The sequence below is a fragment of the Lissotriton helveticus genome, chromosome 4_1 (genome assembly GCF_964261635.1).
Source record: "Lissotriton helveticus chromosome 4_1, aLisHel1.1, whole genome shotgun sequence".
Taxonomy (NCBI): Eukaryota; Metazoa; Chordata; class Amphibia; order Caudata; family Salamandridae; genus Lissotriton; species Lissotriton helveticus.
In genome coordinates this window covers 1,898,505,688-1,898,523,586 of record NC_136063.1, presented here as the reverse complement: position 1 = coordinate 1,898,523,586, position 17,899 = coordinate 1,898,505,688, and the positions used below count along the sequence as shown (strand labels likewise).

The 17,899-nt window shown below is 42.8% G+C and overlaps 1 protein-coding gene across 4 annotated transcripts in view; it reads left to right on the top strand.

Moving 5' to 3' along the window:
• KLHL13 (kelch like family member 13) overlaps nt 1–17,899 on the top strand; it is a 427,425-nt gene that overhangs the window by 333,542 nt on the left and 75,984 nt on the right. The gene's annotated exons all lie outside the window — the stretch shown is intronic.

Here is a 17,899-nt window from a genome sequence, read left to right as displayed (position 1 = left end):
CTGAAGCTAGATAATATCTCTACCAGATAAGGACTTACCAAAGATAAGTACATTGTCCAGTAATAGGTAAAGAGAATTGTTATAAATGTGAGATCTTTTCAATGAGTTTCAGTATGTCTTTGTGGTGTGTTTGAGAAATGGTCCCTTATAAAAAAAAAGTAATTCTGTAGACAAGCACCTCCAATAAACATTTGTTAGGTATGCTTAAACGTGTCACCAGTTTTCAAAACAGGTCATACGCCCTGAGAAATCTGTATTTGCACATAGTAAAAAAAAAAAACAGTACTAGATAAGACTGTGGGTTTGGTATCTTCCTGATAACTTCGTCATTCAGTGACTTTGAGCCAGGACCAGTTTCTGTTGTGCAGTGTGCCCTAAAACTGCTCCAATAGTGAAGCCTCTCTAAATGCCATTGCAGTGCTTAGTAATAAACCTGCTATATAAAACTAGTGTTGTTTCGTGGTAAAAAAAAAATAGAAATCACATTCGACAATCCCAAGAATTGTAAACTAAATGGAGAAAAAAAGTCAGTTGGCATAATTTTTGGTAAAGGTCAGCACCCGGAAACTTGTAGTAAAGAAATTGTATAATCATCTAGATTTTACCAGGTTCTCCGAATATGGAGGCTATGTCAATTAATATAACACTAGCCAATAAACGTGCACTGGCAATGCAAATAGGTCTTGCTTATGAATGAATAGGCCTTTAGTGTCATTGAGTTATATACTCAGTAAGCCATTATATATGCCCTCTGTCACTCGTCTTTGCACTCAATCCATCAATTCATCGACTCCTTTTTACATTCACCCTCTGACGCACACCTCAAAAAACACACACAGACTCAACATATAGAGGATAAATGTAAAAAAATACAAGTAGAATAAAGAAAAACTGCTGCTTTCTACATCTGGAATATGCCTACACTTGCAATAACAAAGCTAAACATAGGAGTGAATATCTGTCTTGCTGTGGTATTGTACATAGTCTATCACTGTTTTAAAGTTCCAGCTTTGCCGCCACATTTAGAACTAATGTGTTGGCCATCTTATAATGGTGAAACAATGATACACTATAGACAACCGCATTACAGAATGATCACCTGGTTTAGAGGAAGAGGCCACGTGGGATGTAGCACACTGCAGATTAAATGAGCGGCAAGCAAGTGGTCCATTAGAACTGGGTGGGGAGCTGTATTGTCCTCTCAAGCAAAATTAAGCAAAAAAATGAAAGAGGAGCTATAAAACGAGGGCATTGGAAACATAATGACTGGCCAATCAGCCCTGACACAGAAGAATGATCATTTGTGGGTAAATGTTCATATGTGATCAGAAAATTCAGTTATTCACATGGTAAGAGAGCCAATGACCGATGTGGACTGAACCATGACCACAAGCAGTACCCTGTCGTGACGTTCATACTAACTAATGGTATACAAGAGCTAACCCAAAGACCTGCTGTGTATGTTAGTATATGCATGTGTATGTTTTTTTACTCTACAGGTACTCCCTCCACCCATCCGCTACTTGTTGGGGGTGCGTCTCTCTGGATGGAGACATTGTTTACCTTTTATGGGACTGCCCTTCTGTGTTGTACTACTGGTCCTCTATTGCAGACACCTTTGGGTAAATGGTTCCCCTCTTTGAGGAATTGAATGCCCAGCCTGTTCTTCTGTACAATTTTGCCCATTACCCAGTTATCACACATCAATATTCCTGCTGGTTGACTACCACGCTGGCCACGGCCAAGATCTGCTTTTTGTGGCAGTGGCAGACTCCCTTTTGCCCAACTGCGGAAGACTAGTTGTGCAAGTTGTTTTATGTGGCCTCCTAAAATGTGTAATTGCCAGCCTCACTGACCACCATGACAGATTCCTGGAATGGCGAGAAACTTTAATTTCCAGTCCCTGATGCTTGGCTCTTCTCCCCTTCACCCCTCTTCCTGCCGCAGACTGAGCTACTCGTTCCATCCGTCCAGCCTTTTATTTCCATACTCGGTGTTCATATGCCCATACTCCTGACCCCCCCCTCCTAAATCAGGATGTAGACTCCCTCTCGGATCACCGTACCCATCCCTTCCACCCAGCGATCCACCTTTTCAGTGTGATAGATGGTCCCGTCCCACCTCCTTGCTCCGAGCTAGGGATCCCTGGCTTCCCTCTTCCCTTTGTTCGTTTTCTCCTCTCGCCCTTTCCGCTGGGGACTACCCCGTCCCACTTTTTGCATCCTCTATTTCGTGAGGGTACTCTGATGAATCTGATAGGTGTTTGCCTTTCTTCCCCGTACCTACTAAATATAGATCTGCTGGCTTTAATACAGAGCATTAACAATCCATCCTTAAGTGTCTATTGAGTCAAACATGTGCTTTCCACAATAAATGTAAGGCTTACTGCCTTTATCGTAACTTTTCATTACAGTAAGAACGATATCCTTTATTGATGGATTGACACCATAACCTACTCTGACCTCTTGCGTTGGGTATAAGCTTTCCCACAAAGCAAGCTACAGATACCTCATAATAATATTTTAATTATACTGTAAATGCATTTATATAGCACCTACTACCCCAGACGAGGTGTTGAAGCGCCTTACGCCAGGTAGCACATTGCTCCGGAACCGAAGGTTTGTGGTTAGCTCAGCGTTATGTTTACTGTTTGTCATTGGGATTAGTCTTGTGCGCTCAAAGCAAACCATTCCATGCAGCCATTTCAGTTTTTTATTATGGACCAAAGTACCAGTGGTTGCTTACAAACATTAGTAAGGAGAAGGGAAGGTGAGCCCAAGCACATGGTTGGTGGGATTAATACACAATTTAGAAAAGATTAGGAATTGTTAGGTTGCATAGGCATGACTTTCAGCGGAAGGAGGAGAGATTGTGATCTTGTAAATGAGTTGTGGGAAATTTGCTGAAATCGAGAAAAGTCAACAGTGCATGTGTCAGTGTAGATTGTGCTCAGACAGAGGAGGCATGCTGAGGATGGAAGGAAAGGAGAGGGACATTTGAAGAGAGTAGAAAAAAGGACGTGCGAAAAACTGAGATTTTAATTAAAGGACTGTTTTCTAATGCCGGAATTAAGGAATGTAGTGAATATTATTGAGACGCATAAATCGGCATAAAATGCAAGAATGTAGAAAGAAACTACATTATTTACTTGTGAAGATTCTGCTTTATTGTAAATTTGTAATGGATACTATAAATCAGGTAAACCATCTTCCTGTTGCAAGAATGTAGAAAGAAACAACATTTACTTGAAGATTGTGCTATACTGAAAACATGTAATAGGTACTAGAATCCTTTGCTTGACTACTGATAGATCACCGATCCAGCCAGGTTAGTTCATCAGCTGAAGGGTGGCAAGTGAAAAATAATGGCTGGACGCATACGTCAAGAAAAAGCATGGAGTAAATGTACACACTGAAAAGGATTTCTGGCGTTTCACCTCAGGTTTGACTCAGAGTATTATCTATACAGTGGAGTGGGATACATTGAAATGCCTCTGGTTTGCATTGGCACCAGATGGAAGATGAGGAAAGCTTACCAGACATTGGAAGTGTATTGCCAGCATTCCAGTGATTGGATGATAGAGGATGCAAATACTGGTGTGAGTGAGGAGGTGATGGTGAAAGGGCTCCCTATACAATTTACAAATTGACAAATACAATGAACACTTTTGTTAGTAAATGGCAGCTGATATGTCTGTCTGTAGCATTGCCCTTTTTAGGTCGAGCATTCGAGACCTCTTGTAGATACTTTAGAATATAATTATATGTCTATGTACTTTGTGTGCTCTGGAGATCAGCCCTAGGACTTGTCTGCTTCCGCTTAGAGACTTTTTTTCTGTTCAACTGCCTCTATTTAAGTGTCTTGATAGAAAACGACCAATAGAGGTCAGAAAAATACCAGAATTGCTTTCTGCTTTTTCAACTGCCTCTATTTAACTCTTGATAGAAACCGACCAATAGAGGTCAGTGAAATACCAGACTTGCTTTCTGCTGAGGCACTTTTTAAAAAATTTCTCTGGCAACTGCCTCTATTTAACTTTCTTGATAGAAAACGACCAGAAGAGGTCAGTAAAATACCAGTCATTTTAGCATTCTCTAGATTCCGTCCATAGAAATTGCCTTATACGAGCACCCGTAGGCAATAATATTTTTTTCTAATCTTGTATTTTTTTACAACCAAAGGCCCTGATCTTTTATTAAAAACAGAACTTTGGACTATACCATTTCCCGCTGAAAGGCAATATTTCTCTCCATGTGTTCCCATATCTGGCGTGTCACGCAGTTTGGTGCTTCTTTTCCCTCCATGTTAAAGAAACAGTAAATGTTTCAGCACCCAGGCTAATGTGCTGCATAGCTAAATACATATAAGGTACCAAAGGAGAGACCAATCGCATTGCAAATGCTTGTTGTAGATGCTATGGCTGAGTAGGTTTGGAGCTCCAGGTTGAAGGGGACCCTTTAGGTGAAGCCAAGCCTTTGTCTGCATTATCCCACTTCAATGCATAGCCCTCACACCTCTTTGTGCATCTGTTGTGGGTACTCCAGGCTGCTGTCAGCCCTGTTGTGAGGAGCATCACTACACAATGGCTGTGTCTGCAGTGCAGCCTGAAAGACATCTGAAATGTAAACTTATTTATGGAAAATTATAGTGTCCTATATAATCTAAGATCCCACCCAAGAGAGCCTAATCAGGATTTTCGTAGGGCACATCTTTTATCCTTTTGGTTTTTCTAGTGGGACACCGAAACCGTTGCCTACTACGGTAGTCTGATACTCCATAAAACAAAGTACCTGACGACAGGATTTTGCCAAGTGTAATAACAACCTACCCTTAAAAGCCTATTGCGTTTAATATATGCTTTTAACAATGTAAACCAGGCCTACTGGCCTTGTCATAAGTTTCATAAGGAACAAATGAAATCCGTTCAATCTGGTGTAACTTTTCCCAGTGAACCAATAAAGGCTATAGCCTATTGTCATTGGCTTGATATTGACTTAATAGCATAATCAACAAAGCCTGTTCAAGTTTGCATAAACTGTCAAACATCCTGAATACTCTTATACATTTGTAGAAAAAACTGTATGCAAATCAATATACAAAACTTCTCAATAGGGCCACCAAAAATCAATACTGTCCCTTCAGGAATGTTCTACTTTTAAAATATAATGCTTGAATTATATCCACTGTAAACACACTTATATGTGCATGCAGTTTGTTCACTTCTAAAAGAAGCAGTTTTAGAAGCCCGAATTAGCTCTTTGAAGGCAGAAGGAATCACTACAACATATGGACTAAAGTATTTGAAAACCAGCTGGCAGAAGGAACGGGTCTTGAGTGTCTCCATAAGGCAAATGCCTTAACTAGAGGATGGAATTTTTTTAATGCCTTATTAGAAGCTAATGATACAGGGGTGCAATTATGGTGCTGAAACGAATGTTTGGAAAATGAATAAAATAAACCAGCTTATGATTTTGTAGCCATATTCTAGCTAGGAGTCGCCCTTTTAGACTTTGACCCCTAGATGCCAATTAAAATATTGACTTGTGGTATTACTGAAGTGTTTGATTTGCAGTTAGTAACTGCTGACACAAACTATAAAATGCCTTTCACAGTCATTTTTGACCACATTCTGTACTGCAAACTGTACATTTAACGAGCATTGGCATAGCCAATAGGTCTCGCCTTTGGTACTTTATAAGTATTTAGCCACGCAGCACATTATCCTTGGTGCTACAACATTTACTGTTACTTCTCGTGCCACTGGTAACAGCCACACAATTCCAAAGATGGGCTTCTGTGCTATTTAATGAAAATATGATAGTCTCTTCAAAATTCAAAAAAGTGTATTTCTTTAACAAAGAAGCTTTGATAGTAATAAGAAAGCTATAGCACTGCAATCTTAAAAAGTATTCTGAGCTCTTTCTGTCACAGGAGGATAATGGTGTCTACGACCTTCATCACGAACACCGTGAAGGAACCTTCTGGAGATCCATAGTGAAATTTATTTGAATGTATCCCCATGGTTACAACGCAAGTCTCAAATAGACAAGTTGGGTAGTAATATAGAATCTCCCTATATAGACTTTGGAAACTTACATAGTAGATCTCTAATCTGCCCAGCAGAGAGTACACTAAATACAGTCTATCAGCACAAAGCTTGACTAAAATGTGTCTTCTAATCTAGGGAAGCATAGATTTTTAATTCCTCCTTAATACCATTTGAAAGAAGGTCTAAAAGCACAAGCAGTGAAACGAAAACCCGCATATGGTTTAAAAGGAGGAACTGGGATGAACTCTGTAAAGGCAGAATTTCAAGAGGCTGATGTGCAGAACTTAAGACTGGTAAGAAAAATTCCAACCCAGTTTATAATTTACCCCATCTACAAACCAGGAAAAAAATGCTGAGACATCGCAGTTGGCTTGTTAACTAAGAATTAGGCATTCCTGCAGTTGCTGATTAATACAGAAAAGCATCCTCGCAGCTGCCACACCCCTACAGAATGATGCGCTCGCACCCATTGTTAGAGCAGATCTGCAGTGCTGCTACATCCGCTCCAAGCAGAAAACACACAGCGCTCCTGTAGCCGTTCCAAGCTGGTTATACACTGCACCCCTACAGCCACTCCACTAAACAAACATGAGGCACTCCTGGAGCTGCTCTAATCATATCAAGTCAAATCAAGTAGTACTTGTATAGCACAGCTTATCACCCAATAAGGTACCCAGGCACTGTGTTGCAGGTATCAGTCAATGAGCCAGTTCTTGAGTCACTTCATGAAGTGGGTCAGTGAGAGTGCAATGCGGAGGTGAAGGGAGAGGGCGTGCCAGGCTTTGGCTGCAAGGTGGGGGATTATCCTCCGGAGGGGCATTTGTGGATACATGGTATCTTGTGCGAGAGAGAAGTGTGCAGAGTGGACATTCCTGGTCGGTCAGTAGAAATGAAGGCAGTGGTTCATGTATATGGTCCTTGGTCATGGAGGGTTTTGCAGGCGTGGGTCAGAAGCTTGAACTGGCATCTCTTCTGGACTGGGAGCCAGTGGAGGTCCTTCAGGTGCTGGGTGACGTGTCCTCTTCGGCAGGTTCAAGATCAGTCTGGCAGCAGCGTTCTGGATCATCAGAAATCTTTGCATGAGGTGGGTGGTGGTACCTGCATAGAATGCATTGCTGTAGTCCAGTCGGCTAGTGATGAGGGCCTGCATTTCTGTTTTCCTGGTGCTGGTGGAGAGCCACCTTAAGAGTTTGCAGAACAAGCAAAGCGCGTGGAAGCCGGCTGAGGAAATGGCGTTGAACTGATGTTTCATGGGGGGTTTCCTGCCAAAGATGAGGTTCTGGGAGGGGTTTTTCAACATGGGGGTGGGTTCGAGCTCCGCCGGCCACTAGGAGTCATTCCAGAGCGCGGTTTGTCTGTCGAAGATCAGAACTTCAGTTTTGTCTGTGTTGAGCTTCAAGCAGTTGTCCTTCATCCAGGTGGAGACATTTTTCATACAATTGTAGGAGAAACATGCAGGGCTCCTGAAACCTGCTCCTAATATAGTATGCAGGCCATGGCAACCACAAAGTTACCTGTGACCCTGAGACCGCTCACAGCGCTAAACAAATAAAAGAAAGTGGCGCTGGTCAAAGTGAGAAAACAATGCCTAAACAGCCCGTAAACCACAAAACCCAGTCACAGAGGAACTACAAAATGTAATCCATGCCAACTAAGAACAAGCTCTGTTAAAGTCAACATGAGCAATGAGGCCACTCACTGAAGAATCATCTCCGCTCCACACAGCTACTGTCAGATTACTTGGCTGTAAATTAAAGGGACTTTGTCGAAAGCAGGCGAAGCGCTGAAGCCATTATTTAAAGGCGCAGTCACTTCTAAGAAGTGTTCGATGTAAATTGTAAAAAATGACTGCTGCTGAGCGAAGTGGGAAGTGTTGGGGCCCCAAAAAGTGTAAATCAAAAGACCATTGTGAACATCAACCAAAGTCAGTGAAACGTATTCCACAACAAACACTTGAGGGAAGTACTTGTTTACATTGAACCGCCTCAGCTGTAAATCGAGTGCCGTGCTAAATGAGAAGTGCTCAGTCTGAATGTAAAAAAAAAGAAAGTTCCAAAGACACAAAATACAGTGGCACAAGTGGAAGAGGACGAATCCTGCAGTGATACTCCATGGGAGTTAATAATTTAGAAAAAGGTAGGACTAGAAGGAACCATTATCCACTTAGAAGCAACCTTTTTTAAATAACACTGACAAACGTCAAACAAAAGCTTGAGGTGGGTTGTAAGCCCACAGAGTGAATACAGCATATCTCGAATACTGCACCGGAGCACTGCCTAGGCTTGACCTACAAAACCAATAGTGATGCCAGTCAGTACATTCAGAAAATAGGAAATAAAACAATTGCCCCAGTTAGGTCTGAATTGCAAAGCAAGTTGGCGGTATGTGGTAAATAAATAATTAATTACCGGTACTATTTTTGAATACATTGAATAAAACAGATAGCTCAATAAATAAGAGACAGGATTCGAGGTATCTGAGTCTAACAGGCTTTAATCAGGCATAAGGGAAGGGACAGGAACGGGATAGCCTGCACGGAAATAGAATGGATGGCAGCTGCTATGCCTCATCGACAGTGCAGCATATATATAGTATAATACATTACATTACATTGCATACAATAGGCGTAGCAGTAGGCGTAACTCGTAGCAGTCGCGAAAGATAAGCATAAATGGGTGTAACAAGAAGGCGTGTACAGGGCGTATACATAGACATGTGGTATGAAACGTCACAGAAATGTCATGAGTGGGCGGAAACATGGAGGGGGCTACCTGAGAGCAGCTGGGACCTTTAACCTAGTGGTGCGCGCAAACGGGCAATGACGTGTTACCAGGGAGAACTGGGGGCTATGACTTCTGCACTAGAAGAGGAGACTAAAGTCTGCGGTGTCAGGACGACATGTACCTATGGCATATGTGGTATCTTGTGTTTGGAGTACATGTTGATAGAAACTAAAAGTTATCAGGGCAAAGGCTACTTGACACTAAGACTGGTGCATGCATTTATTCTTTGTGTAATGCGTGTGCTATGAATATTAATACAGTATTTCTCTTGCATGGAGACATAAAGACTAGACCATAACTGAAACTGTTTATACGGTTCAGTAGCTTAGGAATACCAAGACGAGAGGCTGGACTGATAACTAGAAGCATAACATACTCTTGGCAGACAGGCAGGCAGAGCCAGGCCGGGCCGGGCACCGCGCTGCGCGGAAGTAAGTGAAGGGTCAGGGATGCAGGTGGGGGCTGTATCGCTCCTCGGAGCGGGTTCAGAAGACTGGAGCTGAATCTGATGTCCGGGCCCTTTTGAGGCCTAGAAACGGGGACAATTCAATGAATTAACGTGTACACTGTAAATCGTGGTAACATAGGCCTAATACTTGTTGCTTTCACGAGAACTGGAAACTGACATACTAGAGTTGGACACAACTGTAATTGCGTCTTTAATCGATCATAGGGGGATACATGCATATCTAATCATGCACATATAACATAGGATGGGGAACACGTAGGCACATATAACATGGCAAAATTTACTTTTCCACATTCCCTCCTTGTGCCCTACGTTTCCATCAGGAAACATCAATATTCATGATACCATCTATCTGTTCATATAGCATCATTTGCTCGTCTCGAATTGTCTTGGAACCGGACTTAGGACTAGGAATACAGGATGTAGCGCACAAGCCGCAAATCGCAGGGCCACATTGTAAACAGAGGCAGCAACTGAATATGATCATTACTGCTATACCTATAAATGACAATACTTTCCATCCCCAGGCAGATATGATACTCCAGAGCCAACCGGACCATGTCCAGGTGCCTGGATCTTGGTGTAACTGATGGGCAATTTTATGAAGTCTGGTTATAGCTGAATAAACAGACGGCGCGTTATTAGGAATGAAAATGCAGCAACTAGATCCGATGACTCTACAAGCTCCTCCTCTATCGGCCAGTATGACGTCAAGGACGAGACGATTTTGGAGCACGACAAATCTCATAGCAGATTGCTCTTCGGTTAAATTACCTAGAGCGGAAGTAGTCTCATTCACTACTGCTTCAAGGGTTCTGGTTAACCTACGTATTAACTTACTATTCTGGACAGGACCTATAAAGAAAAAGAAACCTTTATTGAAATCTTGATATTGTTCTAGGGCAGTTTCAGTTTGATCGACAATTGGGGACTCAGTCTCCCTTCTATGTCTAACGTGTACTAGATGTGTGTTTCTGTGATAATCAGATGGGGCTAGAAAAACTGGTGGCAGTAGGAAGGCAATGTAACATGTTCCATCCCAATCGAGGGGCAGGCGTATATATGCAGTCTGACCACAAACAAAATAAGAATGACGTGAGGCTTTGAAAATGGATTTCCCACTGTCACTATACTCGACAATAGTAGTACAATCACTATGTCCTACATGTGTGGAACCATTCTTTCTAACACATAATTCGCCTTTAACTGGTAGTACTGAAATAGCGGGCAAATCTGGAGTAGTATCGGACTGAACATTCAGAACCATGAAATTCGAGGAATAATTACCTAAATCATATACTTCATTTTCTAGATCTAACCCTGTTCTATGGGAAAGACCTTGCTTGTCTGGGAAGCATGTTCTATTCAGAAGGGACATATCAGTGGAGGATGACGTTAATGTGGACCATGCTCCACACGAACCATTGTGTGAAAACGGATAAGGAAAGAGTGGCAGAACTCCCTTCGGTGTCTGGAAAGGGGGAAGTCGACCACACACCCAACAATTAGTGGCATTACTGGTCTGGTGTGAATAGTGTAACATTCTGATAAATGTGTTATTACGCATAGCAAGACGATAGGATAACTCGTGAGGAGGCAGGTCACTAAATGTATGCTCTACTGTAACATTAGGAAACATATGTACATGTGAAATAGGAAAACATAAATGAAAAGCATAACTTATGCAGGTAACCATAAGACTCAAAAACAATAAAAAGAATAGAACGATAATACATCTTTTAGAGTTTTGACTAACTCTCTCACTGTGTGGGTCTATCTCATACATGTCAGGAACCTGTCTAACCGCTTCACCCGAGAGGGACTTAAACAATTAAACTGTCTGACTTGCTAGACCTCAACTTGGCTTTATACTCCTGCTGCGGAGTTTTCTCTAACAGGGGAAGTTTAGAGTCTGTGTCTGGACAGTCCTTAAGAACGGGGCAGTCTTTGATAAATGTCTTTGGCCGTAATCCATGGAATTTCTTGATGTGGCTGGTATGCACCCAGCCCTTGCGTCCTTCGAGCTTGACTGCGGTCCTTGTTGTTAATAACACCAGCTGGGGCTCCTTCCAACGGGGCTCCAACGGACTTGAACGATCAAAATTGCGCACCAGGACGAATTCTCCCGGAACGACTTCATGCGGTTTCACCTCAGTGTTGTCGGGAAATGCAGCGGCAACCTGTGAACGACAAGAGTGTAGGGCAGACATCAAGGAAGCTAGGTAATCTGTCAGCATATTACTGGAAACGTCTGTAATCTTTCGGGGCATAGGTGTACCCCACATGTTTGGAGGACGGCCGAATACGACCTCGTACGGGGACAGACCTGATCTAGAGTGTGCAACCATTCTCATATAAAAAAGGGCAACTGGCAGTGCTACCAACCAATCTACACCTTTCTCTGCACATACTTTTGCAATGCGGATTTTCAATGTCTGATTATGTCTCTCTACTAGACCAGCTGCTTCAGGGTGCCGTACACAATGGAACTTCCACTGGTACCCTAACAGAAGGGAAACTTGTTTCATGAGTTCAGATGAGAACGGCTGGCCGTTATCTGAATACACGACCCTAGGTAAACCATAGCGGGGAAAATACTCACGAACCAACTGCCTGGCAGTGGTCGCGGCAGTGTAATCTGGAACAGGATATGCTTCTGTCCATCTGGACAAAGCGCATACGACTACGAGGACATACTTGAAACCTCGACATCGCTCCATCTGAATATAATCCATCTGGAGGACTTCAAAAGGGTGGTCGGGAGGTTGGAATCCACCTTGTTCCACCGGGACACTTTTACCTGGATTGAACTGACAACATATCATGCAGGTACGTACTTTCTGTTTGGCGGCTGCACGTAGATGCTTGTTGAACCAAATGTTCTGGATACTGTCTAACAGGGCCTTTTCTCCTAGGTGTACTGGACTATGTGCGGTATTAATAATGACTTGAACCATTGAGTCGGGGAGAAACCATGTGGCTTTTCCCTTCGTCAACCATCCCTGATCTGTCTGGACCCCTCCTAGTTCGGACCATTTCTTTATTTCATCGGGAGTGGCATGTGACTGTATATCTATTACATCTTGTGTAGGGTCCTTAACTGTCATACAAGTAGTCTGTTCTGCAATGTGTGTCGGTGTCTTGTTAACTGGAATGTCTGGAGTCTGAGCTGTAAGCTTGGCTGTACGATCTGCCAGGTCGTTACCCTGGGAAATGATGTCAGTAACTTTCGTATGTGCTTTGCACTTCATAATGGCAATAGCTGTCGGTAAATGTATTGCATTTAACAGAGCTTGAATGAGGAGACCATGCTGAATCTTGGTTCCATGAGAAGTCATGAAACCTCTCTCTTGCCAGAGCACTCCAAAGTCGTGTACGACTCCGAATGAGTAACGTGAATCTGTGTATATGTTAACTTTCAGGTTCTTGGCACGTATACAGGCTTGGGTCAGAGCGATGAGCTCTGCTGCTTGAGCAGACAGGGTATCAATACGGTGTGTTTCTATAACTTCGGTGTCAGTAGTCACTGCATACGCGGCTACTAGTTCTCCTGTACTTGTCCTCATACATGAACCATCGACATAAAGTGTCAGGTCAGGATCAGGTAATGCAATATCTGTCAAGTCTTGTCTTGGCTTTGTCATGGTGTTAACGACTTCCACACAGTCATGTGTGGCAGGATTTGAAGTAACTGACGGTAACAGTGTAGCGGGATTTAAAACGTTGCAGCGTCTGATTTCTATGTGTGGCTGAAACAGTGTCAGTTCATAACCTGTTAAACGTGCAATTGTCAAGTGCTGAGTCTGAGTTCGGTTTAAAAGAACTTCCACGGAGTGTGGAACTTGTACTGTCAGGGAATGTCCTAACACTATGGAATCACTTTGTCTGATAGCTAGAGCTGTGGCTGCAACTGACTTGAGGCACGCAGGCAGAGCCTGGGCTACTGGATCTAATGTGCTCGAAAAATAAGCACAGGGCTTGTATTGTCCTGCTTGATCTTGTGTGAGAACAGATAATGCAGTACCATCACGTTCTGTAACAAAAAGTGTAAAAGGCTTACTATAGTTTGGTGTTGCTAGAACAGGTGCTTGGCATAAAGCTTCCTTTAATTCATTAAAAACAAGTGTATGTTCCTGGGTCCAAGGGAGAACAGTCGATACGGCTGCCTCCTGTGTCGTTAACTGTATCAGTGGTTTGGCTAGATATGCATACTGAGGAATCCATTGTCTGCAGTAAGAAGTGAGGCCGATAAAAGCTCGTACCTCCTTCTGAGTCTTGGGCTGTGGAAGATGCGCTATTAACTGGATACGGTCAGGTGTCAACTGCCTACCCCTCTTGGACAGTAAGTGTCCCAAGTAGACCACTTGCTGGACACAGAATTGCAATTTGGAAGGGGACACCTTGTGCCCCATCTCGGCCAGAAAATACAAGACTGTCAGTGACGCACGTTCGCAGTCACGTTCAGAACGGGCTGTGATTAGTAGATCATCAACATACTGGAGTAGGGCAGTGTCAGTTGGCATGTGAATATTGTCTAGTTGTCTTAAGTGCTTGACTGTAAATGCTAGGACTTTCTGTGAAACCTTGAGGTGCTCGTGTAAATTTATAGCTTCTTCCATTTAAACAGAAACCGAAAAGGTACTGGCTGTCTGGATGAATGGGGACACTAAAAAATGCGTTCTTGAGATCGATAACTGTAAAGAATGTGGCTTCAGAATCAATGGCTGTTAAGAGTGAGGAAATATCAGGGACTACTGGGTACTGCGGTATGATACACTTATTAAGTTCTCGAAGGTCAATCACTAATCGATAAACTGGAGGTGCATTTGGATCAGTACGTTTCAAGACTGGAATGATAGGAGAATTACATACATTGGAGTCAGTTTCTACAACCACTCCTTGAACAATAAGCTCGTCAATAATTTTGGATAAGGCTGCTACAGCCTCAGGTGGCAATTTGTACTGTCTGATTCGTGGTAATACAACACCTTGTTTCAGAGTGACACGATAGGGTGTAATGTGCATACAACCTACATCAGTTGGACCTTGCGCCCATAAATGCTGTGGTACATTCAATAATCTTGGATCAAAATCACGTAATACATAATGACCTTTAAAATCTCGCAGGAACAGGCGGACCCCTTCTGGGGAGCAGCAAATGACTGCTCCTAATTCTTTTAATGTCTTAATGCCTAACAAATTTTCTGGACATGACTTCGTAAGTAACAAATCAGTAGTTCGGGACAATGGACCAACTTCTAGAATAACTGGTTTCGATATTTCATTAACAATAGGCTTTCCTGAAAATCCAAGGGAAACATTTCTTGAGCCTGAGAGCGGAGCCCCTGGAACCTCGTCATGACTGATGGTAGTCCTACTTGCCCCTGTATCAATCAGAAACTTTCTGTCTTTCCCTAATACTTGACTGTGTACATAGGGACCCTCTTGATCTACAGGAATCTCGATGAGAGGCAAGCCAACCTCCCTCTCTAGGCTGTTTCATGAATACGGCTAATAATCTGGATACTCTGTCTGTGCATACTGGTACATCTGCTGTGTAACATGCTGTGTTGCAGCGATAGGCTGCGGTACTGTAACTGTCTGTTGTGCGTTCTGCGGTAGCTGGGAAGTCTGTAAAACATGTTCTTGTCTAGGCGGACGCGGTCTCTCTTTAGTCTTACCAGTAGCTATGTTGTGTTTCAGAACTGCACACTCGTTTATAAAATGACCTGGCTGTTTACAATAATTGCATGTCCCTTTAACGGGAGCTGTAGGATGACTGGCTTGATTCGGACCCCTCTTCTGACTGTCTTGTGGAACAGACTGTGCAACTAATACTTTCATTTTCGTGTCTTTCATACGTCTTCTTTCATGTTCCTGCTCTTCCCTGATTCTGTTCTGTTCTGGTGATACTGGAGCATCTGGAGCATCTGTGACGGAGTATTAGCTTGCCAAGAACTCTCGACTTTCAGTACTCGATTTTTAACTTGTGGACTTGAATTCTCGACTAGTTTGGTAACAAAAAGATGAGGGTACGATTCACTACTTGTTTTCAGACCACTATTAATAATAAAACATTTCTCGAATCTAGAATAAAAATCACTAGTATCTTCGTCTTGTTTCTGTTTACAGGCTGAGATAGCATTCCAGTCTTCCTTTTTCGTGGCTAGTAATCTGGGCAAGACTTGTATTAACAGTTCGGGCAAAGCCTTAGCTTTATCCCCAAGACCGGTACCTGGTACTCGTGTGTTATCTTCGGCTTCTAATGCGGACCAATCTATCTTATTCTCTCCCACCTCCCATTCTTTTTCTTTGAGTTTTTCATATATGCCCGCAGGCAACAAGACCTTTAACATTTTAATGATATCAGGATACGTGTATTCTCCCATACGGAGCATGTCTTTTAGTTCACGGTGGAATCCTGCTGGATCTTTGTCATGACAGGGAATTAACTTTTTCATTTCTAAGAGTTCCATTTTTGTGATAGGGGTGTAAACAAATACTCGTTCTAGACCACCACCCTCTTTCTTGACTGGATGTACTTCTCGTAACGGATTCTGTCTATCTATGTAGAATGATTTACTTTCTGGGGGTGAGACGTGAACAAAATGTGGATTCAGAAACGTTCGGTATTTGTGGCGCTGTTCTAGAATGCCCCTAATTAAATCGGTACCTAGACCTTTCCATCTGTACTGGAGTAACTCGTATAGTACATCATGTAGAGGACCTGGATCAGAATGTTGTTCCTCATACAGCGTAATGAGGTGCTGGATCATATACATACCCACCAGACGCTGCTCGGCTGGGGGCAGTTTCAGGAACATTTGTGCCACGATTTCATCCGGAAACGTGGTAGAATCACTAGTCCATCGGAATGCTGATCGGGCTAGTTCTTGTTCATGCATGGTATTAAGTTCACTATAACCTATTCGTGATTTCAGAATTTTATCGGTAGCTTGGAATACTTGCTCAAGAGAACACTGTTCTGGTGCTGGAGGAGGAAAACTTTTCTTGTAATCTGGACGTGAATGTCTGTCGGAAAGTCTAGTTCTACCTACATACGCTATTCTGTCGGGATTCTCGCTGTCTACCTCTTCACTTGAAGAGTCATTCTCTTTCTCGGCTATTTTCCTTGCTTTCTCTTTTTCGTGTATGTCTAGAATTTCCTTACGGATTTTCCTTGTGTTTTCCCTCGGCTATATTATCACTCCACTTTGTCAGGACTTTCATCTTATCTTTATCTTTCTCAGGATAGTCTTGTTCTCTTATTAAACAGTTAATCAAAAACTGTAAAATCAGATGTTGAGTCTCGACTTTTCTGTGTGCCATAGCTTCGTGAATACTTTCTGGATCCTCCCCTGTACGGATAAAACGATATATTCTATCTAGATGGTCCTTCATGTCTGGCAGAGTAACCAACTCGTCGTAAACGTACTGAATACAGTATCATGTAATCTTCACCTGGTACTGAATCATATACGCAATCAGTAAGGTATTTCTTGAGAGCTGCGTAAGTAGAGACTTTCGGTGTACGTTGTAACGCTGCTTCTCTCAGCGTCATTCGTTTCGTTTGAGGCGGGGTGGTAGGAGCGCCTCCCGCCGCCCCTCCTGGGCTAGAGTCGTCAGGTAATACCAGACGTGCGGGTGCTGGTAACGTGACTGGTAAAACGGGTGCGTTTACTGTAGGCTGGGCCGGGGGTACATTAACTTGGTCCCCGGGACCAGTGGCTGGAGGAACAGGGATTACATTATTAACAGGGTGCTGAGGTTGAACAGGCGGAAAATGATTTGCATATTCTGGAACTGTATCGTCCAAATAGGACGAAAGAAAAATTTCAGCTGCGGTCGGTTTATGACGTAGCTTAGTCGGGACTGATGGTGGCGGAAAATTACTGGATGCTTCCGGGGTTGCCTTCGGCAAGCCCTCGGCAAGAAGAGGATACATGCCCCTTATAAGAGCATTTCTCTGTCTGTCTGACTGTTCTGCTCTAACTCGTTCACCTTCTTCTAGAAGTTCCCTTTCTTGGGCTCTCTCTGAGGATTCCCTACTTAACTCTGTTTTTCTGATTTCTTTTTCGGTTCTTCTATGAGATTCTTTGCGCCATAACTCGATGGCATCTTTCTGGGACTGTCGGGCTTTCTTTTTCCATAATGCCTCTTCTACTCGCATGATGCACTCGGCATCCCATGTACCTGATACAGGCCATCTATATTTCTCTTCTAGATCCTTGGTATAGTCGACCCATAAATCTAAATACAATATGGCACTTAAGCCATGCTTATGATACATAAAATGTCCTGGACTGTCCCTAGGCGGGACAGGAACTGATTCTTCGAGTAACCCTTTCCGGGTTCCTATCTGACGTAACTTGGAAAACAGAGGCATTCTAGACTTGAATCCAAACACAATACAATACACGATAAACACAGTAATGAAAAACAAATCACTCATACCACGACATTGAAAACACATTAAATAACATTAATAACAGTTCGAACAGAATATTACCTGGTACATTTAAAACATAATACTCGGACTTCTCGAGAACAGACTTACTAGAATTACTGGATGCACTGCTAAAACAGTACAGAACATAC